Source organism: Diadema antillarum, unplaced genomic scaffold, assembly GCF_040938485.1.
Source record: "Diadema antillarum isolate AM-2024a unplaced genomic scaffold, OU_Dant_1.0 seq00001617_RagTag, whole genome shotgun sequence".
NCBI lineage: Eukaryota > Metazoa > Echinodermata > Echinoidea > Diadematoida > Diadematidae > Diadema > Diadema antillarum.
The window spans coordinates 315,693-343,111 of NW_027272329.1; positions in this window are offsets into that span (position 1 = coordinate 315,693).

Here is a 27,419-nt window from a genome sequence, read left to right on the forward strand (position 1 = left end):
GATTAACGACTCTGCGGAATAACGAACCTTCGGAATAGCGAACCTTCGGAATAACGAACAGCACCCCTTCCCCCTCACCCTCACCTACCCCCGATCAGAGCACCCCTAGACCCGCCATAATCAAACATGAGATTTCGGTCATTAATGTCTTTACAGCACTAACTTTTTCGGTCCGACAGAAGTAAAAAAAATCAAGAGAATAGGGACTCTGAGGGTTCAACCCCCCCCTCCTCGTCGGCGGGGGGGGGGGGGGGGGGGGAGGAATTCAATTCATAAAGATCATATCACCGTAATGAGGCTATCTGACAAGTTTAGTGAAAATCTGTCCTAGACTTTTCAAGAAGATACTGAAAATGTAGAAAATCCCTCTCCTCCCCTCACCCCCCCCCCCCCCCGCGATCCGGACACCCCTGGATCCGTCATAATCAAACATGCAATTTCAGTCATTAATGTCTTCATAGCACTAGTTTAGGGACTCTGAGGCTTCAATATGAAGACTCATCCCCACTTATGGCCCCGTGCCCTGCATCCCTGGATCTGCCATTAATATCTTTAAAGAACCAACCTAGCTCATTCTTATTTGGTTATATAATACAAGAAGAATTTCGATAATACCGTAGTTCTGGGACTTTGAGGCCCCCTCCCCTTTTTCGGGGGGGGGGGGGTGGCTACTATGAAATAAACAAATTGAGATCCCATTGCCATAATCGTGCTACCTGCCAATTTTGTTTAAAATCTGTCAAGGATTTCATTAAGAAAATCTAAATGGTGGAAGTTCATGGGCAGTTTTGATATGGAGTTTATCTACTATCTTTATACACAATATCGCTAAAGTAAATGATTTGCAAATTTCCCGGCGACGTTTTGCACATTTCCCGGCGTCATGTTTGCACATTTCCCGTTGATGAAATTTGCACATTTCCCGGCGAGACGTTTGCACATTTCCTGGCAAGACGTTTGCACATTTCCCAGCGAGACGTTTGCACATTTCCCGGCTCCACACGGCGCTACAAGCGTAGCTCCCATGTCATCCTATGTACAGCTTGCATCCGACATCGACATCGTAGCAAGCGCGCATCGAGCACGTGCTGGTCGTACATGCAGCGTCCTTACAGCGTTCGCACATCCTACTGGATCCAGATCGGTTCATTGTTGTACCCGATGATACCCGATCTCAGCAAAAAGAAAACACACCCCAAAACAAAAAGAATAAATCGCGACGAAAGCGACAAGGTGGAACGGAACGGAGGCATTGTAAAGCCTTGAGCAAGGCCGACTTGACAATGAAGTAAAGATATCAGCTCCATATGCATTTTTTTTTCACAATTGTCTTGCACAGTTGACATCCGCGTTCGAGAAACACGAACCTGAATGTTTTTGAACTCCTGTACTTTGGTCCTATGTAGCACTCTTCCTCGCGACTTCACTATCGACGCAACAAACATGGGCTCGAAGGCATCGAAACATTCCAAGGGGTCAATAGCGCCGTCGACTGAAGCGCGATGCTGCCAGAAAGAGTCTGGTGAAAATGTGAGTACAAATCCAACGTGCTAAAAGACTTACTGATTCATCACGTTCACTGCAGAGAGAAAACAATACTATAGAGGTGCATGGTAGATGCACTTACTCTAAACCAATGCATAATTTCATAGCGTGCAGTATTGCCTTTGGAAATATGTCAAAGCATTCACCTTTGAAATTTTATTTAAAAGGTATCCAGATGTATTTAGTATATACCTATATTATACAGACATTTCAACGAATATTACAAAATCTCTGGCATGATTAAGTAAAAAACTGGCGAGTAAAAGTCGGCTCGTGAGCGAGATACCTACTATTATTTACTAGAATTTACAGAACTTATAAGTTAGCGGTTTAATAAAGCTGGTATCAATTAAATTCTTCGACAAATACGCGCTTATTTCCTCATCTATTAGGATAAGAAAAAAATGTCTTATGAAAGAGGGGGGAAGATACTTATATTAGAGTTAAAAATATTCGATGATAATTCTGGGCCTTTATTGGTTGATATGTGTTAAATGCGTAGAAAATATCCTTGGGTTCAGTAAACTCTGTCATGATAAAAATGTTTTCCTCACTATTTTTCATGTAACTTCTTTCACGGTTTCCCATAAACCATTCCGTGTTGTGTGCAAATTTCTGATAAAAATGCATCCTACGTGGCAAACGAATCAAATTGTTAACTTAATTTCGGAATATTATGTTATACTTATATCAAAATTATAAACATTCTTTTTTATACATATTATGCCTTTTATTATTAGAAAGGCATAATTTCCTTTGTAATCTAAGGGTGTTTATCTTTTTTTTTTCTACAAAATTTCCTTTGACCAATTATTTCTCATGAAATACATAAGCCTATTTTTGAAAATGTCACATGCCTTATCTACATCTGATATAAGAAGAAAACGTGTGATCGTAAGCTTTTGCAGGTTAATTAATAAAATTATATGCATCAACACAATTTCAGCTTCAATTTTCAGTTTCAGTAAGTGTTATTTGGATTTAAGCTTAACTCGAAAAAAGAAAAACATTATCTCAACACGTTTTAGAATTTTTAATCGGTTTTGTGCCGAATCACACGGTGATACTCCTCCTGTCATGTACATGATACCGATTGAAAAAAAAAATCGTTTCAATTTGTGAAGTAATACTAGTATTCAGATGGAGCTAATTATGACACTGTCCATACATTTAGAAAGGAGAATATCAACCGGGAAGAGCGCAGAAGCAGAGCTGGTTTAGGCCTGCTGTGACGAAGGAATAAATCGCGGAAAAGGGAAATTTCACAATTTGTTCAAATATCATGTAAACATAGTATATATATATATATATATATATATATATATACATATATATATCTTACATAGCACCTTTTAACCTTAAAAACAAAAAAAAAAGTGAAAACATAATGACACTTGTCCATTTAGTAGCGAACACCAGCTGTATACTAGAAATAAGGGACGGGCCGGTTGAAAAAATTCAAAAATAAGGAGAAGAAGCCAATGACATGTGCGTAGAGCACCTCTAACATCTCATTCTTCAAACCCAAACACTGTACTCTTACAACATAACAATAAGTCCGACTGGTGCCTTATAACTTGAAGCACTTTAAAGCAAAAGCCAAGGTATTTCTTTGTTTTATATGGATGGAACGGACTTCCTGAGGTTTTTGTGAAGGAGGAATGAGATGGAATTGATTAATATCTTTCTGTGGGACACAACGTATAGGCCAAATAGTTTTCAGAACTATGAAAAAAAAAAACACCCACTACTATAAAGAGTAAGCAACCTTTATATTTCTGGCTATAACCCAACATGAATAGAGAGGTATTATCACTGATTGTTTATATAGGAGAAGACACGGCGTGTCGACACAAGGCTAGCTTCGGTCATAGAAATTGCCTTTTAACAATAGTGCACTCAATTCGTACCGGATCCGTTCCTTATAAAAAACACTATAAGCTGCGTTTTCATTATCGCCAAATGGTACTTTTTGATACTCTTTAAAAAAGAAAAAAAGACGAGTTAAAATGTTCACATTTGCAGGAGTGAATAACAGAAAAGAATGAGTTTAGAGTGAAATTGGAGTGAATTTTGAGTGAAAATAATCATTTTCACTCAAAATACACTCCAATTTCACTCTAAACTTACTCTTTTCTGTTATTTACTCCTGCAAGAGTGAACATTTTCACTCGTTTTTCTAACAGAGATATTTTGCCACAAAGACATTACACAAGTGATGGTTTCCTGCTAGATTTTTGCTGAATGTAAAAAAGTGTAAGTAATTGACATTGTTCAACCAAAGAAAAGGGGAAAAAATAAAAGTGTTGGACTTCACATACACATATGACCATCATGCCCATTACCCTTTTGTTTAATATGGATTCCATCGGTTAACATCTTCATGTTTATGACTTATGCCACTTTCCATTCAATTGTTTTTCTAATTTACCTTTCATATACCATTGCAAGTGTATTATATGTGACTCTGCACCTCAAAACAAACAAAAAGTCGCCAGAAAGAGCAGACTTTAAGCTTTAAAATGATGTATAACTCAAATCAAATGGACTCCCCTAACCTATCTAAATATTGGAAAGAATGCACAAACTCAGGAAAAGTGTGAACTGAGAAAAGAGGCTCTGAAGTACAATGTCTATTCAAGCGCTTAATCTTTACCAAACCGTGCTGGCTGTGCGATGAATGGGACAAAAAACAGGAAGTAAACCACCAGAGTAACAACAATGAAGGGATTATCAAATTAAACTGAAATTAAGCATGCCTCATTAACACATTCTGTCCATAATCAATCCCAAGTTTCAAAGCAGTAGCCTTATCCTTTCAAAAATTATTAGAGTTGAAAGTGAAGAGTGTGGACAAGGTTTTTTCAGAAATGAAAAAGGGATTCTAAAGACACACATAATCACACTATTCTACCAAAAATGTTCGAGATAAACTGCTAAAAAACACACTTTCCTGCCCGTTTTATGATACCAAATTTTAGCATAATGTAAAAGAAGACCCGCTCTTTCAGAAAATATGAAAAAGTCAAGTTCGGCTAGGTTGACCCATTTCACTTAATTTCAGTCCTCACGCAAAATCAGTGTGTGCGACTTTATGTTCGTTTTGAGGTGCACTGTCACATATTTTGTACTTAGATGTTCAAAACGTCATATTATATGTTGTCTTATTTGTAAATAACTTGTATAGTCATTTTAAGGAATTGCTGAAAATCGCTTGTAAGCTGAGAGTACGCACATTCTTTCTTTCATTAATCTATCAATAATTTTTTTTTCTATATCAAATTTTCATTTTTTCAATGTCCAACAGAAGCATATTATTATATTTTTTTTTTTGTAAACAGAAACTGAATGTATAAATTGACATTATAATTTACAACATACAATAAACGGAGTATTTTTATGCAAGTGCTGCAAATGGGGGGGGGGGGGGGATGCTAAAAGGGCAATACTTGCATTGTTGATTCCCCGAATCTGTGAGTACACTACTTTTCAAAGAATCAATTTAAAATCCATACCAAACATCTTGCATCTGCATTCTGCGTATTCCTTTGAGAATATACGAAAAAAAGTAAACAGCCATTAGACTGACAATAAAAAAAGAAAGAGAGAAATCAAGGTCGTTTTGAAATATTTCACATGACTCAGTTATAGACCACAAGATCCCCTCTTGCCTGATGCCGATGACCCTGATGGATTAATGGATCTTTTGTCGATTTGTTATACAAGACCTATTATAAAAAATGTTTTCATAGATCCTAATCAAATGATTGGATGAGATCAATCACATGTCCAGTCTCTAATTTTGCCTAACATGCCCAACGGTCATTAGTTTTTTTGTTTATTTTTTTTAAATCTTTGACCACAATACGTGTTTATAATGAGTTCTCTACAGCTCAACAGTCTATTAAAGGCATAATTTACCATTTGCAGATAAAACAAATACCCAGTGCTTCAAAATAGTTCTAAGGTGTGAGTAGGTGATAGAAACAACCAATGTGAAAATCTTAAGTTCAGCAGTATTATCAACGTTATGCACTGTAGTCCAGTCAAAATATGAAATGACCTCCAACTAATTGCAACAGAAATGATTCTACATGCATTTGACCTGGAATAGCTACTAAAATAGCATATTAAATGTTCCCTAAAATTCGAGAGGTGGATCAGTGTCTAATTTGCATAAATTTAAAATTGCCGCCATACAACCTATTCATGCCTATATCTCGGGACTTATAACCCACAGAAAGTAAATTCTGGTGTCTAAACCTATATTTTTAAGGTCAAGAAATACAATTATGATATCTGTAGTAACTTTCAATCATCACTAGATATAGTTTTTTGTATATATTTGCATATAATTACATACAAAATGGCCGCCATATGCCTGTGCAAGCCCGTATCTCTGTATATTTCATCTGTAAATGGCCCCTTGTTGTCTGTGGTCTTAATTCTACTGCTGAGAATGACTGATGTAAAATATGTTCCACTCAGAGAATAATTACCTATATTAGAGTTACTAAGAATTTGCATTTATTTGTACATAAATCTATTCAAATTATTACCGTGAATATACTTTCAGATATATACGAACACAAGCTGCAGAACGTTGATTGTACTGTAATGTCTACATCCAAGATTTTAAGAGCAAAAAATGTTATAATACCATTCACTTAGTTTCATATTCTTGCACTGATTAAAAGTATTGTGTTACTCACATTTTCTTAAGATAAAGCCTCGGAACAATAAATAACTGTGAGTAGCATCAAATAGAACAGAGTCTATTTAACATTAATCTCAACTTACCTTCCAAAGTGTACTCAATAGGTACACAACTAAGTCTCAAATTATGTGGTACAAATCGTTTAATATATTTCATGAATGCATGATCGTATAGATGCATAATTTTTCCCCTGATGTTAAATGCTTAATACTTGTGTCTTTGATGCAATACTTCTATTTCTTTCTCTTTCTTGCCAAGGGGGGGGGGGGGTGGGACACGTCATCAAGATCATGATTATCCATGAGCTACTCTATAAATCTTTCATGAGTTTGGAAATTAGTATAGAGGATGTTTTTAGGGTAACTTGTCACTCACTGACTTTCTGAATAAAAGACCCAGGTGTCTCGAGCTCACCCTCCTATCTCAAGTTCACCTTACATGCATTCTTACAGACTATCACTTGGGAGAAAGGAAATTGGAAGACTCTAGGGATGGATCTGGAAGCCTTTGGGGACCTCCAGGGTCCAGGGAGGCATGATGTCCATAATATGCATGACATTGGCGATATCACCTACTTACTAAGTTTGTTGAAAATTTGACCATGTGTTTTCAAAAAGAAGATACAAAATCAAAAGTGGCCCCCAATATTTTGGTCCCAGTCCCAAGGTGGCCGCGCCTAGATCAGATGTTAGGTGCCTTTGGGCATCCTGTGGTCTGCATGCGCGGGTGGCGGAAGGGGGGTGGGGGTGGATGGTACCCATTTTACCAATACTCTACCAGCCAAGATTGGTAGCAAATTGAATGCACTTTTGTGAGGATGGTGAAACTGTGAAAATTCGTCCCTATTTGGCACTAGCCCCAAGGTGGTCACCCTGGTTCTGCCATAAACAATCTTGAAAGTATGCTAATACACTCACCAATGCATTTGCTCAATGTTCTCCTGGTTATATGAAAGCAGCGATTCTAAATTCAGAGGGGACATGGTGCCCACACGTACAAAAAGAAGATAAAAATGCGAAAGCAAACCTAAAACTATGCAGTCGCCAAGATATTTAACTTTGTACTATATACCTACCTCTATCACACTTGGTTCTACTTTATTTTTCTTTTTGTGAGTGTTTTTTTTTTAATTATAGATTCCTTAATTTTCCTTTCTGGGACCTTTTGGACGTGGTGCCTATTTGAACAACTTAACCCTTACTAGGCCGGGGGGGGGGGGGCCTCCAAGGCCCCCCCCCCTCGACGTTTCGCGCGATGTATCGCTAACACGAAAAGCTAACGCCGCAACGTTTCATGACTTTTTTCTTTCGAGTCTCCCGCATCTTTTGACATCAAATTTGCGATGCCCGGGCGCGCGATTCCGAAGTTGCGCATAAATATGTACGTGCATGTCAGACCAAAAATTGCTCAAAAACGTGAATTCGTGTACAATTTCAATGCAAACTGTGCTTACAGGCAAATTTCACAAAAACATGATTATTTTGGGGTTTTATTGATTAAAATCAATCAATAACATATTTTCTTGTTTGGAACAATGTCGCGGACAAGTTTCATCGAAAAAACAATGAAAAACATAAAGTCGAAAAAACAAAGAAATACATAAGAAATTCAAAAAACAATAAAATACATAAGACATTTTTTCAGATGGCACAATTTTTTTCTCATGTATTTGCTCAGGACACTAAAAAGAATATTTACACAAAAAATGTGCCCATTTCGAGCTTTATTTAGTGATTTATACCAATTTGTCTGATTTCATGCATCATTATGCATAAATTAGCATAATTAAGCATAAATGATACTTTTTTTTAGATTTAACTTCGTGGTACTTTAGATTACGTCATAGGCAATGTGTGTGCAAATTTTTGTCGTGATCGCGCGGTCGACGGCCGAGATCTGGAGGGGGGGGGGGGGGGGCCTGGGAGGCCCCCCCCCCCCCCCCGGCTCTATGATCTACCTAAATAGCCCGGCCTAGTTAGGGTTAATAGTCTGTCACCGTGGGATGCTACTCACCAAGTTTGTTGACAATCTTTCATTACATGGACTTTTTAAAGAGAATCTGAAAATGATTTTTGAAAATGCATGCATGACTGCAAGACGACGGACGCCAGACGATATGATGGATATTTGCAATATTAGCTAGCTGTAGCCTTTGGCTAAGATGACTTTAACCCTAACTAGGCCGGGCTATCTAGGTAGTTGATAGAGCCGGGGGGGGGGGGGGGGGCTCCCAGGCCCCCCTCCAGATGTCGGCCGTCGACCGCGCGATCGCGACGAAAATTGGCACACACATTGCCTATGATGTAATCTAAAATACCATGAAGCTAATTTTTCAAAAAATTATCATTTATGCTAATTTATGCATGATGATGCATAAAATCAGACTATTTGGTATAAATCACAAAAAAAAGCTCAAAACAGGCATTTTTTTGTGTAAATATTCTTTTTAGTGTCCTTAGCAAATGTAATTAAAAAAGATTGGGATATCAGAAAAAATTCTTAAGTATTTTATTGTTTTTTTGAATTTCTTATGTATTTCTATGTTTTTTCGACTTTATGTTTTTCATTGTTTTTTCGATGAAATTTGTCCGCGACATCGCTCCAAACAAGAAAATATGTTAATCATTGATTTTAATCAATAAAACACCAAAATAATCATGCTTTTATGAAATTTGCCAGTAAGCACAGTTTGCATTGAAATTGTACACGAATTAACGTTTTTGAGCAATTTTTGGTCTGACATGCATGTACATATTTATGCGCAACTTCGGAACCGCGCGCCCGGGCGTCACAAATTTGGTGTCAAAAGATGCGGGAGACTTGAAAGAAAAAAGTCATGAAACGTCGCGGCGAAAGCTTTTTGCGATTGCGATACATCACGCGGAACGTCGAGGGGAGGGGGGCCTCGGAGGCCCCCCCCCCCCCCCCCCGGCCTAGTTAGGGTTAAAATCGAATGATTCAAAGTTTACTTGATTTCAAGAAAACTTCCATTTCCAATATATCATTTTCATTTTCTGGCTTGCGATAGTACAGATGCTTAATACATGTAATGTGATCTCTGAACACATAGATCAATGATAAAAGAGTAAACTCGCTTAAACACAAAGTATTCCATGCTTTTACTATATATTCTGGAATAAGGTAATGTGATTTTCATCAATTAAAAGCAAACATGATCTCGGCTTCATTTCATACAGACGTAAAGAATTAAGGGTCGTAAGTCTCACGTTTGAAAACTGTGTCGACGTCTTTGAAGAATTCTCCTTATTCCTAGTCACCAATTAGAACAGCATCATCTGACTCTTCACATATCTCAGACATACAAGATTACAAGTGCCTGATCTTTAATGGCCAGCATCTGCCACTGGTATGTGTGCAGTCAAGTCTGTTTGCCCTGCAACTACACTGCCAGTTGCTAGCAGCCTGTCTTGCAGTTGCATCAAACTTCCTTCAACAGGAGTTCCTTGATAGCTGCATTTTTGTTTTAATTAAACATCCTCCTCAAATCGTCCCAATTGCAATGATTGTATGTCATTACCCTTCCACTGTTCAACTTGAAAAAAGCTGCAGCTGAAGTCGAGGGAAGAGACATTTTGGAAGCGTTTAGGACGGAGAATAATGTTATTTATTTTGTTTAATGTCTGGCTTCAGACTGCTCTTTCGCCAGAAAAATTGAATTCAGCCTTCATGCTGCTCACGTTTCCGAAAAAAAAAATCTGTGTTGCTGAAAGTTTTTAACAGTGAAAAGCCTCAAGGCAATATGAAACATTTTCTTTTAATAAAGATGCAGATACAATAACATGAAAAATGGTAAAAGTAAGACTTATCAGAATTTATGTGTACGTGTCGTATGCCGCTTGAAGCCAACGAGAAGGATGATGTTTGTATTGATCGACTGATGAATCCAGTGTTCTAGTAATAGAAATGTTAATGCATTTTTTTTTTAATCTGGCTATGCATCACAATGTTTTAAATTTTTCAGAAAGTCACTGGGTGCAACCGTGCGAAAATATGACAAAATCCACTTCTATACAAATTATCGCGGTCATGACTTACGTTCCGTTGCTCATTGATAAGCATGCGTTTACCAAAAGTCTTGCAACAAAAGACACAAGTATCGTCTAAATATACCGGCAAATCATCAAAAGGTACGAAAAAGATGTTTAAGAATTCTGCTGAATGATTTAAGACCAATTTTTGTTTACTGTAAGCACACTGTTTTGGAAGCTATATATGAGAGTTCAAATAAATGAAAATAAATGACAGATGAAAAAAAGAATATGAATACAAACACAAGTATGCATTTAACATGAAGGAAAATTATAAGATAACATGCAGTTACAAGTTACATGTGTATTCTAAACAATTCCTGCCACATAAACATGTTCAGAGGCTTAATCTGAGGAAATGTAGTGTGAGTAGTACAGTACTTTTAATCAATGCAGATTTATGCACCTATCGTAGGTGAAAGGATAATCATTAATGTTGTGAATGGTATTATGCCAACATTTTGCTATTGAACTCATGGTTGCAGGCATGACATGTCACGTTCTGTAGGTTGCATACGTGTATATCTGTATAAACTCGAGTATACACAGTAGGTTGTATGTGTGTATATCTCTATAAACTTGAGTATACACGATCGTAATTTGAATAGATTTGTTAAATGCAAAGTTGTAATACATTAATGATTCTTAGCAGTAGAATTAAGACCACAGACAACAAGGGGCCATTTACAGATGAAATATACGGAGATACGGGCTTGCACAGGCATATGGCGGCCATTTTGCATGTAATTATATGCAAATATATGCAAAAACTATATGTAGTGATGCTTGAAAGTTACTACAGATATCATAATTGTATTTCTTGACCTATAAAAGACATAGGTTCAGACACCAGAATTTATACTTTCTGCGGGTTATATGTCCCGAGACATACATGTAGGCATTAATAGGTTATATGGCGGCCATTTTGAATTTATGCAAATTAGACACTGATCCACCACTCGAATTTTAGGGAACTTTTATGATATTTTAATAGCTCTTCCAAGTCAAATGCAAGTGGAATCGTTTCTGTTGCAATAAATTGGGGGTTAACCCACTTTTTGTCGTATTTTGACCGGACTACTGTTAATATACAAAATGTGAACAATAGTTGTAATATTTCCAGACGAAACCGTCTACAGTCATGGTTTAATGGGGAAAAATGTGCTAATTCCTTATTTTTAGGCTTTTTGCCAAATTTCTATATGTAAGATGTTTTGTGACAGATCCGACCTACACATATGTATCAAATGTGATAACTCAAACTCTTTTTAAATCACTACTCCCAATGGTAAACTATACCTTTAATCTTCGCCCTTTTTTGACATGCCGGGTCTGATGAAGTGAGAATGTGTGATGTGAGAACTGAGCTTGTGGAACTTAATTTGGGGCGCATTACTTTCTGACCAAAAGATCGCGGACATGAAAATCTCATTGAAAATTATGCAAGCACCCTTAAATGGCGCTGTTGGAGGTGTCGAAATATCAAACATAAAATGGTCTCATTACACCTATATAGGCTGTGATGTTATGAAAGCGAGTACAAGGGGAATGGATGCAAAACGGCAACAATTTGCTTCATTAAAGGCATTATTTACCATTTGCAGATAAAACCAAAAACAAGCTTTGGTGCTTCAAAATAGTTCTGAAATGTTAGTTAAGGATAGATATAAAGAATATAAAAAAATTAATCAGTATAACCAAGGCATAGTGTGAACAATATTTATTATTGTTTCTAGACCAAACCGTCTACAGTTATGGTTTATTGAGAAAATCGGTGATATTTCCTACTGTTTTAGGCTTTGTTGCGAAACTTTTATATGGTAAATGTTTTGTGACACAACTGACCTACTTATATGCATCGAATGTGATAACTCAAACTTTTTTTAAAATCACTCATCTCAATGGTAAATAGTACCTTCAAGTCTAAATGTAATTTTCCTGTTTTGTCCTGTTTCTAGGAAGCTCCCGAGCTACCCGAGAGAAGGAGTCACCTCTTTGTTCAGTATGAGGAGGGAAACCCCAGAGTGTATGCAGATTTTGGGGCCACACTTCTGACCGACAGCCAATCCCATCGCTTGGTGGATGTGGACCCCTCGGGAGTAGCACACAGCATTGGACTGCGGTGAGTTTCCTTTGAAAATAAGACGATGCGACCTTTCTGCATACCCTACTCTCATGGTTGAACCTCCGGGTATTTAGCGGCGGGATGAGTGAAAAACCCACGATAGGCGTATTTTGTGAGACAAAATTATCCACTCACCTCAGCACCGTAATAAAGAATACCCATTGAAAATAAATAAACGATAATTATTCAGAATTTTCCATCTATTTTTGACTTCACAAATTATTACCATATTTTGGATATGATTATTCATTCTATTTTTTTTTTAGACACGTCCTTTACACAGTTATATAAATTGAATTTAATTTTCGAATTTTACCCCGAGCCCCCTATCCATGTCAAGCTGCTGCTTATGATCGCGGTGTCCTGCTTTTCTGTTATTAATGTCTAAAATGCTCAATTTTAGAATCAATTCATTCAAATATACCTCATTTTCCCCCTGAAATTTGTTTAGTGTAACGACAAGACATAATCTGAATGAATAATCAATCATTAATACATAATTTACAACTGTTAATTCCATGATTTCCTTCTGAACACTTTTTTTTAATGTTTTGAGTGATTATACGCTATACGTCTCATACATCGAATATTGTCATGTTCATAGGGTATGTATATGTACTTTGAATTCATTTGTGAGACAGTATGCTAGCGTATGCGTCGTGTAATGTTAATTTCTAGATATATGTATTCTTTTGTTATGTGTGATTTGGAAAAGGCAGAAATAAAAACCAAAACAAACCAAACGTTTAAGCCATAATTTGCTTTGGGATATATGGTATATATATATATATATATATATATATATGTATATATATTGGAAAATATGGTACTTTTTAACATTTCTGACAGCCACAAGAAATGTTATTGCTAATTAAAAAAAAACCCAGGAATGTCAGAGCGAGAATTCTGAACGCAGACGCCGTACTGTGCTTGCATGCATTTACTGCTGCGTTTTCACAGATTCACACTGCAGTTCCGCACATGCAGCCTTAACTGTACAGTCGAGCTGTTTGTTTTCGCTCAAGCTATACCGGAAGTGACATTATATACCAGACCAGACCATGAGAATTTGATCTATCAGATTATATGACCAAGGAAAAAGGCCTTGTTTGTCGTCATGGTAGTTGTTTGTGTCTCGCAGATAAAAACAGCATTGTGCATTTCATCCTACGGAGCATTGTCATTAATTCATTATGTTATGGATATTTTAATTTTCAACATTTTAAATGTTTAGCAGTTATCTGTTAAAGGCATTATTTACCATTTGCAGACGAAACTAAAAAAAACACCTTTAGTGCTTCAAAATAGTTCTAAAATGTGAGCTAGTGATAGAAACAACCAATTATATGTAAAAATGCTAATCAGTATAACCAATGTTATGCATTGTTGAATATACAAAATGTGAGCAATATTATAGTCAGAATGACATTGTTTCTATAATAGAAAAGCCATCTACGGTTCTGGTTTATTGAGAAAAATAGTGATATCCCATTGTATTCTAGGCTTTAGTGCGAAATGGTTATAATTACGGTAGGATGCTTTGTGACATAACTGACCTGCACATATGCATCAAATGTGAAAACTCGAACATTCTTGTTAATCAATAGTAAAGAGTACCTTTGATAAGAGCGCTACAGATGAGAAAAAAAAGCACAGGAATATGAATGCCATTTTCAAATAAACAAACACATGTATACTTCAATAGTTGCTTGAAAATATGATATCAAATCCGCGGAAAACTAAATGTAACAATTTAGTTGATAAATGAATATGAATACTTTGCTAATAACTAAGGCGTAAAGTCCAAGGCATAATGTATTTTACCCCTTGCCAACTTGTTGATGGAGAGAATTCTGTACATCATCATTACCATCATTTTGACCATTCATTTACAGTACCTCACGGAATGAGAGTATCAATTGTTTAGAATGGGCTAAATTTTTTTTCTTTTAATCTTCCCCTTTCAAGTTACAACGATGAAATCTTCTTCTTCAATGGCGTAAACGTGGAAAACGTCATCCATGAGTCTCTAGTAGAAGCCATCAGAGATGCTGGACCTAGATTGATGTTTGTAAGTGCATTTTGTTTGTCTGTTTTGATATTCTTTCCTTAGTTAGTTTATTTGCGTGTGTGTGTGTGTATGTTTTGGAGGGGGGCGGATGTTAATCATCAATAACTTGAATTGAACTATATTCAAGATGAATGATCCTAATACATTCCGCGAGTTTCTGTAATTCTTTTTTTTTCACAAAGTAAAGGTTTGAAAAGTTGAATATTGCAAAATGATGATTAAATGCTTTAACGGAATAAACAAAACAGCAGTAATTGATTGAATGTACAAACTCATTATTTCCCTCCGAGCATAATAGAGCATTGCAAGAATAAGCCTAATTACTTTGATGCTGGGAGTACATTTTTCAAAACGTCTGTGTTCTTGAGTGTTACGTCATCCACGGGTTAACAGGTTAGTCAGCAAAGTTAGACAAATTGTACATTGATCTATTGAATGCAGAGAGTGTGAAAGAGTTTCCCCATGTATTTCACACGATTATTGTTGTTCTGTTTTGTACATTACAGTATTCAGCAAAATGTATAGATTTTACAAATCTATTATAAGAACAGAAAATTGCAATCAACCATAGATTATCCGTATCTCTTCTCCTCTCCTAGAGACCTTAACAGCAGCTTATTCAATGGCACACAGTTTCCAAAAATCTTGTCTTTCGTGCTCTTTGTATTATTATTAGACATGCAATATGTTAATGTCCCTTCAAACACACGTACAATGTCACAATTGTTACCTAAATGCAGCTACAAGTACCATGGCAGGCATCAGACAAATCTAGGAAGCTAGACTATATTTAGCACTGTAGTGTCATAGCTGGTTTTCCACCAGTGTGTTAAGATTATATTGTTTGCTCAGACAAAAGAGCTTGAATGGAATGGTATCGATGGTGACTGGGGGGGGGGGGGGGACTTGACGGGAACAAGCTCTGCTATTATTCCCCCTATATAAAAGGCTCGTTAATAACTCCACGATTTTCATGACACTATGCTCACATGGCGTGGGCAGGGAACTTTGCCCATCACTTTGAGTACTTATCACCTTGCCTTTCAGCATAGCGAGCGGTGTATTGATACGTAGCTATTGAAAGAGACGACAAAGACCATCCCATCCAGTTCTTTTAATGAGGTTATCAAACCAGACTGTGCAGCTATATGAATCAGGTTGCTTCAGTCAGCATCACTATGATTTATATTGTGAAAAAAAAACCCACGAACACAAGGACACTATTAAACAAGGAAACATTCTCTTCATTAATAAATTTGGTTAATTGCAACTGATTGACACATTTCCCGATATAAACATCCTCAAGAATAAACGCTAGTTACTTGAATTAATCATTATTTGATTAGTATGATAAAAAAAAAGAAATCATGGGCATTTATACCCACAATGGATTTAAACCAAGGATCTCTGATCACCGATACGGAAAAGGTGTCGCATCGACCACGGGACCAACGAACTTCCGCCCGACAGCCTGTACAGGTTCTGATCCTAGCATATTCGGCGCGAGACTGTACTGCGATGGCATATTTGAACTGATTGACAAATTGCCCTTGATCAAAGCAAAGCAAAACAAAGAAAAACAAACAAATCACGAGAAAACTAAACGCACTGATACACTAAGTGCACTAAAGACACCTCGACGCATGATTGTTAATAATTTTATGGGATGGTATAGTATTTGTGGAGGTGAGGATTCAGCTTTTCACGTTTTGCGAGATAGCTAGAACCACTCTGTGAATGTGAAAGAGCATTATACCTCTGAAAATGAATTCAAAGTTTATTTGATGAAATTCGGTTTTGAAATGGCTAAGATATCCGAAAACGAAGTAAAAGAAAGTGGTCCTAATAAAAGGTGGAATTCACCTTTTATTGGATTTTTTTTTTGGATACTCGAGCCATTTCAAAACCAATTTTAATCAAAAAGCAAACTTTGAATTCCCCTTAGATTATGTTCTGCCATATTTCATAAGAGGTTCTCTTTATCTTCCAAAAAAAAAAAAAGCCTTATCTCAACCGAAACTGTACCATCTCTGAAAACTTGGTAGGCCAAGACATTTGCTGAAACCCTGGTCTTTGTTTGAATAAGTGAGGGATGCAACAGTATTGGGAGTTTCACATAGATAAACTATTCAAATGCTTATTCAAGACCTCAAATAAGAATAAATCATAAAAAAATGCTTATTGTCCCACATGCAAAGCGAACACTAAACTGTTTTTTTTTCTTTTCCTCAAATTAAGCAATGTCTTTGAGCGATAATTTGTAGAAATTATGACTTCCCTTTGAATATTATTGTCAATAATATTTGTACACAAAACTTTGGATTGTTCTTTACATGTACATGAACATGGACTCAGATGGTATATCCTGTTTCCTCTGTTTCGGAATCATTCTTTATTACTCTGTGAAATAATAATAATAATAAAAAGAAGTGCATCTAAATCATTATGACACCCGTATAATGTTCAGTCGGGTATGGATTATCTTATTTCAACGTTGTACTCTTTTGAAAGTGCGCTTTTCATACAAGTTGATTACCTTTTTTAACTTGTTATTACAGGGAGTGATCCGGACCATGAATCAGGAGCAGAACTCTAACGTGGAGAAAGGATTCGTGTATGTTCGTCTGGGGGCTGGGGGTAAGGAGAAATACATGCAAGCGGAATTATAATTGCGTTTTAGGATATGGTGAAAAGGAAAAAAGTCATCGTATTATTACACCTCTGATCCTCAATCAAATCCCATAATTATATCTGTTCCTCTCTTTCTTCCTGGTATTCTAATTCATATTCCCCGAATATTCTCTGCACTCTGCTCCAACCACATTATCAGAAATTACATAATCATGGCGGATCCACGAGGGGGTACACCGGGAGCCGCCCCCCCCCCAACACACATACCCGGAAGTGGCATTATAGAATACTTCTTTTTTGTGCTGGAAGTGGGTAAATAAACTGCTTCGACCCCCTCCCCACTTTACGGAATCCTTGGATCCGCCCATGCAGTAATATAAAAAAAATGTGGCATAGCTCCACATCGAGCATAGCAACGATGTGTTTGACGGGTATTAAAGGAGCAGATCGGAATGGTAGGTGTAGCAAACATGGAAGAAAGCATATCATTTTCCCTTTAAGACAATGTAGAAGATCGATGATTAAAAAACACAAATTGATTGTCGTTTTGTAGTCATTCCCCTGATATGCATCGCCGTCGTAACCTCACATCTTTTATAGGTATGCCATTTTGTATACGATATTTCGACACAGCCAGCAGCGTCATAATACTGTACAGATATAAAGAATGTCATCAAGTAACACCGCAAAAACCCCTTGTGTAAATCAGAGCCTTTACACTACATGTCTATCCTAATATGTAATGCTAAGGGTGCTTGTATAATTTTCCTAAAATTTTTGTGTCTATGATCCTTTGGCCATCAGGCAATGTGCCACAGATTGAGTTCCACAGGCTGGAGTTGACAGAGGTTGATGACAAGGGAACAAAGGTTGACTTTCTCGACCTCCCGGACGGCGAGGGCTCCCCACAAAACGGCACCACCTACGAGTTGAAAAGGTCGAGTGAAATCGAGCTGAGCTTAAGGGCGTCAGGAATGAACTTAGCTATCACCCCCAACAGGTCTTACTTCATCAGGACTACTTGTGAGTAGATTATTATTGTGTAAGATGCTTATCTCGTTCGTTCTATTTCTTACTGTGTTACATGCACTGTATTGCATTTAAAATTTTTATACTTGACATTTAAAGGGAGGTTTAGATTTTCGCGACGCGGACGTTCAGAGGAAGAAAATCTTATCTAGATCGATCTCGCGTCGCATGACTGAGTATTCAGGCGCGGTGGAGCACCCCAATTATCTCGCAGAAATCCATCGGCAGCCGAGCCTCATTTGCATAAAGTAAACAACATGTACTCGCATAGTTGAGAAAAAATAAGCAACTTCTCAAGCTAATAACAATTTAAGGAAAACATTTTCGGATTAAAATTGAGTTAGTTTGAATTTGAAAACATGTCCGAATATGCACATATAACATATTAAAGGATTTGACAATGATAAAATGTGAAATTTTTAGCGAAAACCTGGCGAGCAAAATTACCAAAAATATGCCTGGAAAATCATCCTAAAATTCACGAAGTGTGATTGCGGAACCAAAGCGCCATTCGAACAAAGTACACCAAAATTTATTTATCTGCTTGCATTTTAAATTTCATGCCGTAATATTCTCGGCCATGGTTGTGTCGGAAAAAAAGAGAAGGTGATGTCAAAAATGACACGAACGCAAAGCGTACAGGTCGGTCCGATGTATAATCACGTCACTGTAGCGTTGCATGTCACAGCACACACAACGCATTGCTGCATGCAGCGTGCGCGGCAGCAGCTCAGCAGTCACCGTCGTGCGACACTCAGCCACTGCACTTTTATTTGATTGAATAAATGTAATTTCTCACCTTCAACGAAGGATATATTTTAACACAAACAAAAACATGAGAAAGTAGAAAAATGCAGACTGAACTGAGCTGACATGTTAATCTAAAAACTGAGAACTGCAACTGTGTTCTGAGACAATATAGATCTAAATGCACAAAATCTACTCGTGTGTCACATGCATGTGTGAGGAAGAAGAAAATATTGCCTAGGGAAGGTGGAGAAGATAATTGCATGTGCTACCAAAATCGCAAAAACAACGCTCAAAATCACAAGCTTCACACCCGGGCCTCACACATTCGCAAACACAATCACAGGCTCCGCTCAGCTTTAACTACCAACTGCTAAGGTCCACCGCCCGGGCTGGCCGGGCCGACAGAGTCCGATCAAAACCACATCATGTCAGACCGTTACATTGTTATGATTATTTTACTCATTTAAACGAAACATTAAGATGTTTGTAAGAAATACAACATTCAAATATGATTATCACGAATGAAATTTCATCAAACTTCCTACTTACCAAATCACACAACACGAGAAACCTAGCTGGCAAAATTGACTGCGTCACATGCAAACCAACAATGAGCACGAAATCCTGAATCTCACGTACCACATATGCCCAATATTACGGGAAAAGAAATGACTTCATTTTCAAATGTTTCGCTGACTACAATTTTCTATTTCAAACTCTGTAGAAACAAGTTGATTTCTCAAAAAAGTACAGGTGGAACCAAGCGAAAACTTTCACCATATATGGATTGAGGCCTGATAAACTTATGTTGCCAATTTCGGACACATTGGAGCCCGGCCATAGTCCAGTCGGAAAAAAAAAAAACAGAGAGCATGTTTTGCGAGAGGTGATTTTCAAAACGCTTTAGTATCTCAAGTTCTAGTGCAGCAAATTTCATATTTTTTCATCAAAAGGAAGGTTTTTAAAAACTTAGATAATGTGGGAAGTTTGAGTTTACTAGCGGCACGCATAGCGGCACAAGGAGAAGGTAAAGATTTGACTTTTTCATGCACACAGTTTCAGGCAGCCGTGGATGCCCGTTGGAAATTCAAATAGAACGGGGCGATGATGAGATGCAAATTGGGGTGCTCCACCGCGCCTGTATTCACTGCGCGTTCTGGACCATTTTTTTTTTTTTTTTTTTTGCTTTCGCTCAATTCACGATGAAAAGAGCAGACTTCTGATGCACTGACCATTTTACTTTTTATAGGTTGCGTCCTCACGTAATCGAAAGCTACCTTGCAACACGACACAGGGACAGAGGATATTATATGTATTGTCTTTTATATGATAATAATAGTAGTGGTGATAATAATAATAATAATAATAATAATAATAATAATAATACATATACATATATATATATTTATATATATATGATTATATATATGAATTATACTGTACAGTATATATAGGGAAGGAAAGAGAGGGAGAGAGAGAGAGAGAGAGAGAAAGCCAGGCAGATATTAGCTGTGGGTTAATGCAGGGCTCGACACTAACTTTATTTTTCGGTGGCCCGATGGGGCCACCAAAATCATCAATTTCAAATTTTTGGTGGCCCGAGAGAAAAATTTGGTGGCCCGAAAAAAACAAAATTGATAAAAGTCCATTTTTTTTTTGATAAGTCGCACACTCACTGCATGCATTTATGCATTTCCGGCGCAAAAAAGTTACGAATTCATTGACACACTTTTCAAACAATTTTTGGTGGCCCGAGGTGGGCCACCAAATTTGCCCTTTTCTGAAATTTGGTGGCCCGACTTTCATTTTTGGTGACCCCGGGCCACTGGGCCACCGTTAGTGTCGAGCCCTGGTTAATGGATCGGGACCACTAAAAAGGGGACAGGTATAAATGGGAAATGTTAGTTTATGTCAATATTCCCGTCAAATCTAAATAAACTTTTCATTGTTTATGAAAAATAATACTTAATAATAATAATGATAATAAACTGTGCTTGTATAGCGCATATCACATTCAGGGAGAAGTCTCTATGCACTTTAAGAATTAAACAATACAAGTAAAGGAAGTAAGGTGAAAATGGGACAAGTAAGTAAACAATAGAAAATTAAGATTAAGCTGACACTGAGAAACACTGAAGGCCATGAGCCTTATCATTGCAAAAATGAATGTGTTTTCAACATTCTTCTAAATGAATCAATTGTTTCAGCATCTTTGATTTTATCAGGCAGACTATTCCATACTTTGACTCTTTTTAGGGTTTTTGCTTCGGTAGTGCCTCGTTATGAACTTTATTGTTCCTTAAATCAATACTGCGCAACATATTCGTTTGACCACAATCCCATTTTGAGCATACGTTTCGTAAAATAGCAAGGTTGCTCCTGGAATCATACCCACGAAAAAAGGCAAAACAAAAAGAAAATTTGCTAAACATGGAGACAATGAAATAGAGATGATGGCAGTCACTTATGCATTGTATGTTTATGAATGAAGAAGGAAATCAACTGTCTCAACACAAATTTTATTGCTGGAAGAGCTTACCCCATTAAAATTGTTAAAGCCGTGACTTCTCTAATTCAACTGCACGTTGACAGGCTTGTTTTCCTTTGATCGCTCAAAAAATAAATTCAGTTCAGTTCAGTTTTTATTCACCATCAATTTAGGAGTATAATATACAATAAAAAGATACACAAAGATACATAACTACATACAAAGTAAACATAAACAAAACAGAAAACAATTAAACTTGATGGTGGGAACCCCAGGAGAAGTAGTGCTTATACAGATAGGGGCCCATGCAGTAATGCTTGCTATCAATATACAGGTAAAACAAACAAGCAAAAGAATCAATATGCATTTCAAGTTTGTACATTTGGATTGGTAGGAATGGGAAAGGGAAAAAACAGCATGCATATATATACCAGGGCTCGACACTAACTTTATTTTTCGGTGGCCCCATCAATTTCAAATTTTTGGTGGCCCGAGAGAAAAATTTGGTGGCCCGGAAAAAAAAAAAACATGAAGAGTTTGTTTGCAAAAACCGATAAGTCCATATTTGTTAAATGGAGGTATTTGCGATTAAAGGTCAAGAAAAATAAAGAGAATAATAAGAACATTTTTGCTTTTTTTGACCATAACTTCAAAAATATAACTTTATATGTAATGACCAATATATCATTTGAAAGGTATTATTTTGTACTTTATGACAGAGACCGTACTTCAAAATCTTCAAAAATGGACTTATCGGTTTTTGCAAACAAACTCTTCACATTGATAAAAGTCCATTTTTTTTTAATAAGTCGCACACTCACTGCATGCATTTATGCATTTCCGGCGCAAAAAGTTACGAATCTTTTGACACACTTTTCAAAAAATTTTGGTGGCCCGAGGTGGGCCACCAAATTTGCCCTTTTCTGAAATTTGGTGGCCCGACTTTCATTTTTGGTGGCCCCGGGCCACCGGGCCACCGTTAGTGTCGAGCCCTGTATATACATACATATATGCATAGATACCATAGAAAACAACAACAGGAGAAATGAAAGAAGAGTAGAAAACAAGGTGGGTATGATTTGAAAGGTGGGAGTATACAGATGGACTAAAGACGTAGTGCTCGAAAGCAATGATTTCATTCATGTGAGTACAAAGTTTGAATAGGATGACACTAGATTTGTCAATTTGCCCTCGGAAGGAGCAAATTAAAGGACAATCTCTTAAATATTGTTATAAGGTAGAACTATGCTTTATGTCTTCTGGAAGATCATTCCATATAGTTTTGGGAATTTTACTTGGAATGAGTTCAGGGCTGTTTTGAAGTATTTCTATTTTTCGAAGTTGACTTTTATATGTATGAACCCAAATAATATTACAATAATTCAAATGTGGCATTATGATAATAATATGCGATATTTTAAGCACAATTTGGGGTAAAATGTGCTTCAATCTTCTAAGAACACCAAGGTAGCTTGGAAAAAACGGGCAAAATGGCAATAGGTCTGTAGTTTTCTATACTATTTTTTTAAAAGTCTTCTTTCTTGAAAATGGGAACTGCTTTTGCTATTTTCAAACTATCTGGAATCGTACCTTGAGTCATGGATTCATTAAAAATAAAACAAAGAGGATCAGCAATAATGGATACACTTCTTGATAACTTGACTGCTGATTTCGTCAGGTCCAGACAATGCTGATGATTTCATACAGCAAGCAATATCTATTATTTCGGAGACTGCTGTGGGTTTCAAAAAGAGAGAAGAGAAGGATCGTTTTGGGAGAATTTTATCAAAATTCTTGGTTGTCATTGGGATATGCCGACGGATACGTTTTCCAGTATTCAAAAAGTATTAGTTAAACGCTTCGGAAATAGACTTTTTGGTGTTCAGTTCATCTTGATGATGATGATGCTACATAGTTGTAGGAATGTGATTACTCTTTTTGCCAAGCAGATTGTTTATGTGTCTCCACGTCTTATTCATGTCACCTTTTACAGAGATAAACTTATTGTGAAAATACTCTTTTTTTTATATTCTAATAATATTCGTCAAACTATTTTTATACATGACATAAGCCTTGAGTGTTTTGTCAGTTGGGTTTCTGATATAAGTTCTATACAATCTCTGCTTCCGTTTTATTGATTTCAAAATTCCCGTAGTTATCCAATGCTTTGACATATTCTTTATGGCAACTCGAACTAACGGAAAAGACATTTCATATAATGACAGAATTTTGGAATGAATATATAATACGACTTGTTAACATTGTCAGTGTCATAGACATCAGACCAATCAACCGACTGGAGCTGCTGGATAAATTTGCTTGGTCATATTGCTTGGTCATGATGTTGTTGATCATGATTCTACTAATCTGAACGACCGATAGACGCTATGGAAGAAGAAGCGTTGAATTTGAATTACCACTTTAATAGTGAATTTGATTAACAAGAGTTTAAAATTGATCTGAAGATCCTAAAGATCCGATTTCACCGTTTCGTAAAATAAAAATAAAAAGATAAAGTCAATAAAAAGAGAAGTGTGTATCTCAATCGTTATTTTTTTTCGACAGGCACCTTGTGTGAGTACACCTATAATCCATCGAAGCCTGGTTACCCAGAGGCAAAAGCCATAGCAGCAGATATTCGTGATCCAAGCTCCTCATCTTATTGCATTTCTGGCAGTACAGCAGGGCCAGTCAATATCAAGGTATTCAATCTGAATTGATTCGATTTGATTTTCATTTTGACTCATTGGTATCTTTACTCGCGATTGTACATTAAAGGGTCCAAAATGCAAATTATATTTTATTTACTGTGATGATAATAGTAATGATGGTGATGATTATAATACAGGGTACTTATGTGCCAATTCCACATGACTAAGAAATAACATTGCACATCATAATTCGTTCTCTTTTTTTTTCTCATTACCAACTTTCTCATTGCCGTCCGTAAAATAGTTTTTCTCCAGTGAGATGGTGGTTCCGAGAGGTTGAACGAGTCTGTTGGTAAGAGTTTGGTTAACTTTTTGACATCCGTGGGTTTTCAGTCGTGAGTGGAGCTCTTGTGTTGTAAATGTTCATTTCCATCAAGTCCTTTAATGAAACAAGATGTATTCCTATACTGATGATGTGATGTTATGTTACGAGAATATACCATTATTTTGACGATTGTTTTATCCATGTATATTGTTTGGAAAAGAAAATAAATCGGAACGAATGAACATAAAAAATGCCATGCTTACGTTTTGATTTTTCTTGATGAGATGATTAAGTAGGCCCTTGAGGGAAAGCGATAGTCGAACTGAGGAGATCAATTCGTCTAATCATATTCCAAAACTATAAAGGTTGCCAGGAAGTGAATCACGTGTTTATAACGTCATGTTGAATTCCAGAGCTTCCCAGGATGGATGAAAACCATTTACAGACCACCACGCTTCACAATCTTGCCGAATGAAATGATGTTCCGTTGGGTGGATGGCAAACAAGACCAGCAGTCAATAACCCCTCTCGCTAGGACAGGTAACTCACTAGAACACAGACCTTCCACTACGTAGTTTGGTGTGATAATCCCGTCGGTATCGATTACCAGTTTCCACATTTTGTGATTATCATTATTTTCGTATTTTTGTTAATGTGTCTTTTGTGTTCGTGTGTGTCAGTACTTTCCGTACACAAATTACATCGATGACACAGAAACTAGTATGTGAGCCACACCTGCAGCCACATACAACATGTCAACGGCCCTGGCTCTCTTGGAGTCCGGAGAGTCGGTATGGAGGTAAACAATTTTGGTATAAAGCTAAAGCGAGCCAGATAAACCGAGGCGCTCAGGTGCGCTTCACCGGAATTTCCGCCTCGGTGTTGACTCTACGGACTCCAGCTTAGCCGAGTTGACAAGTTGAGGCTACGATGAATAAGGTTTTGTCCACAGATCAGTATGGAGGACGGATGCATAAAGTTTGTGTTCATAATGATGTTATAAATGTAAAGGTTTGTAGTAAGTACACGACTACATGTGCATGAGATATTCGAGTGGGCGTGTGATGGGGAGTGTGTCGCTTCCATACAGACATATAATGGATGTACAATGCAGGTAGATTTTCCATTTTTGCGTAATACATTGTTAAGAACTGTGAGTTTGTCACGACAAACTATCATACAAGAGTTGTTTTGTGTGTGTGTAGATTTATGTATTTTCGTTTTTCGTATTTCTAGAACATTCTTTGCGTCACAGCATTCACCTTTTAAATTTTATTTAAAAGGTATCCAGATATATTTAGTGTATACCTATCATATAGACATTTCAACGAATATTACAAAATCTCTGGCATAATTTAGTAAAAAACTTTGGAAATACGTTACAGCATTCCCCTTTGAAATTTTATCTAAAATGTATCCAGATATATTTACTATATAGGGCCTAGACATTTTGACAGGTTGTGTAAGATGAAGTATGAGTATGGGGGTGGTGTCTGTCTTGAAATAGGGGGTTGGAATGAAAGCTCACCTGATTTTATTTATGCTGTTATTCTCGCGTACATTATATTTTCGCGATTGACGAGGTCGAAAATAAGAGCTTATACAGTAGTTGGTGCAAGATGTATTGTTGGAGTTATCCAACCCAAGCAGGACGCTGATCCAAGTAGGGAAAAGCCCCTCAAAGGGCGGTTCAAATATTGACAGTCCTGAGATGGGGGGGGGGGGGGGGGGGGGGTCACTGCCATTAGTTACTATATTTTGGATAATTCTTTTTCGTTCTATATTTCTTTTTTTGTGTGTGTGTGTCGTATTTCTAGGACATTTGAAAATAATGATTGTTTCCCTGTTTCCCATACTTCTCTCTGTTTGCTCTCACATGATAGATTTGATGCTGGATGCTGGAGCGTCACCAGCATATGAGGCCGTTCTGAATCCTCAAAGGTCTTATGTGACAGTTCATGGTTTAGGAGACTGCACTAGGGATTGCACAATCTCCAAACAAGCATTTACATCTGTCGTCGAGTGCAGCGAAGATTAAAGCAATAATCTCTGCAGTAGATACTTTAACCACATAAAGCTCAAGCTATTTTGACCCTTCCCTGAGAGTAAACTCAAACTCTACATGAGCGCACATTTGAACTTTCTCAAGCTCACCTATTGAGGGCGCTATTTACCAAAATATAAAGAAATACCTAGAAATATGCTAACATTTTTCTTATTTTTTTTTAAAATAAAATTGTATATGTCTTTATTTTGGTCAGTCGTTTTCATATTTGTCACAAACCAAAAGCAAGTCAAATGTCAAAATTTGTCATGGTTAAAATTTCTCAAGATTACCACATGGGGCGCTATTCTTTAGAGTATGAGGAAATGTACTTTAAGACTTATGATGCACTGTTTTTGACAGATACATGCATAGTTAACTTATAATGTTAGAATTTGAGTTTGCAGATTGATATTTGTGATAAACAGAGGATACTAGAGGCAAAAACTTGTGTGAAAGATTCAAAATGACACAAAATAAGATGGCAATCTCTGAGCAGTTTTTTTAATTATCTCTGTTACATCTATTGTTTGATGCCTGTCACATCAAAAAATGAAGGAAATAGTAAGTTTTGAGGGCCATTCACAACCATAATTACTTCATATTTAACTAATTACAGCCAAATGCAGCCAAGAAAACCCTACTTCATCCACTATTATATTGTACTGGAACAGAAAAACACGCAAAATCGGCTGACATGGTTGTCAGTTTACGGTTGCCATGGCAACCAGAAATATCGGACATGGTTAAATTATATGTCAAAATATTAGCAATAGAAATTTAGGGAAAGTCGCCGAATTCGGTTGAAATTAGATAAAGGACGTAAGAGTGGCAAATGAAAATATGGTAGGGGTTACAATGTGTGCCCCCTTGGGCTTTATAGGTTTAAATGAGCTTGGATAAACACAAACGTACAAAAAAAAAAAACCACACACAATCATTTTGTTCGATCTCTTCGCGTGATGGCTACACATTCGCACAAAACGGTTTCAGA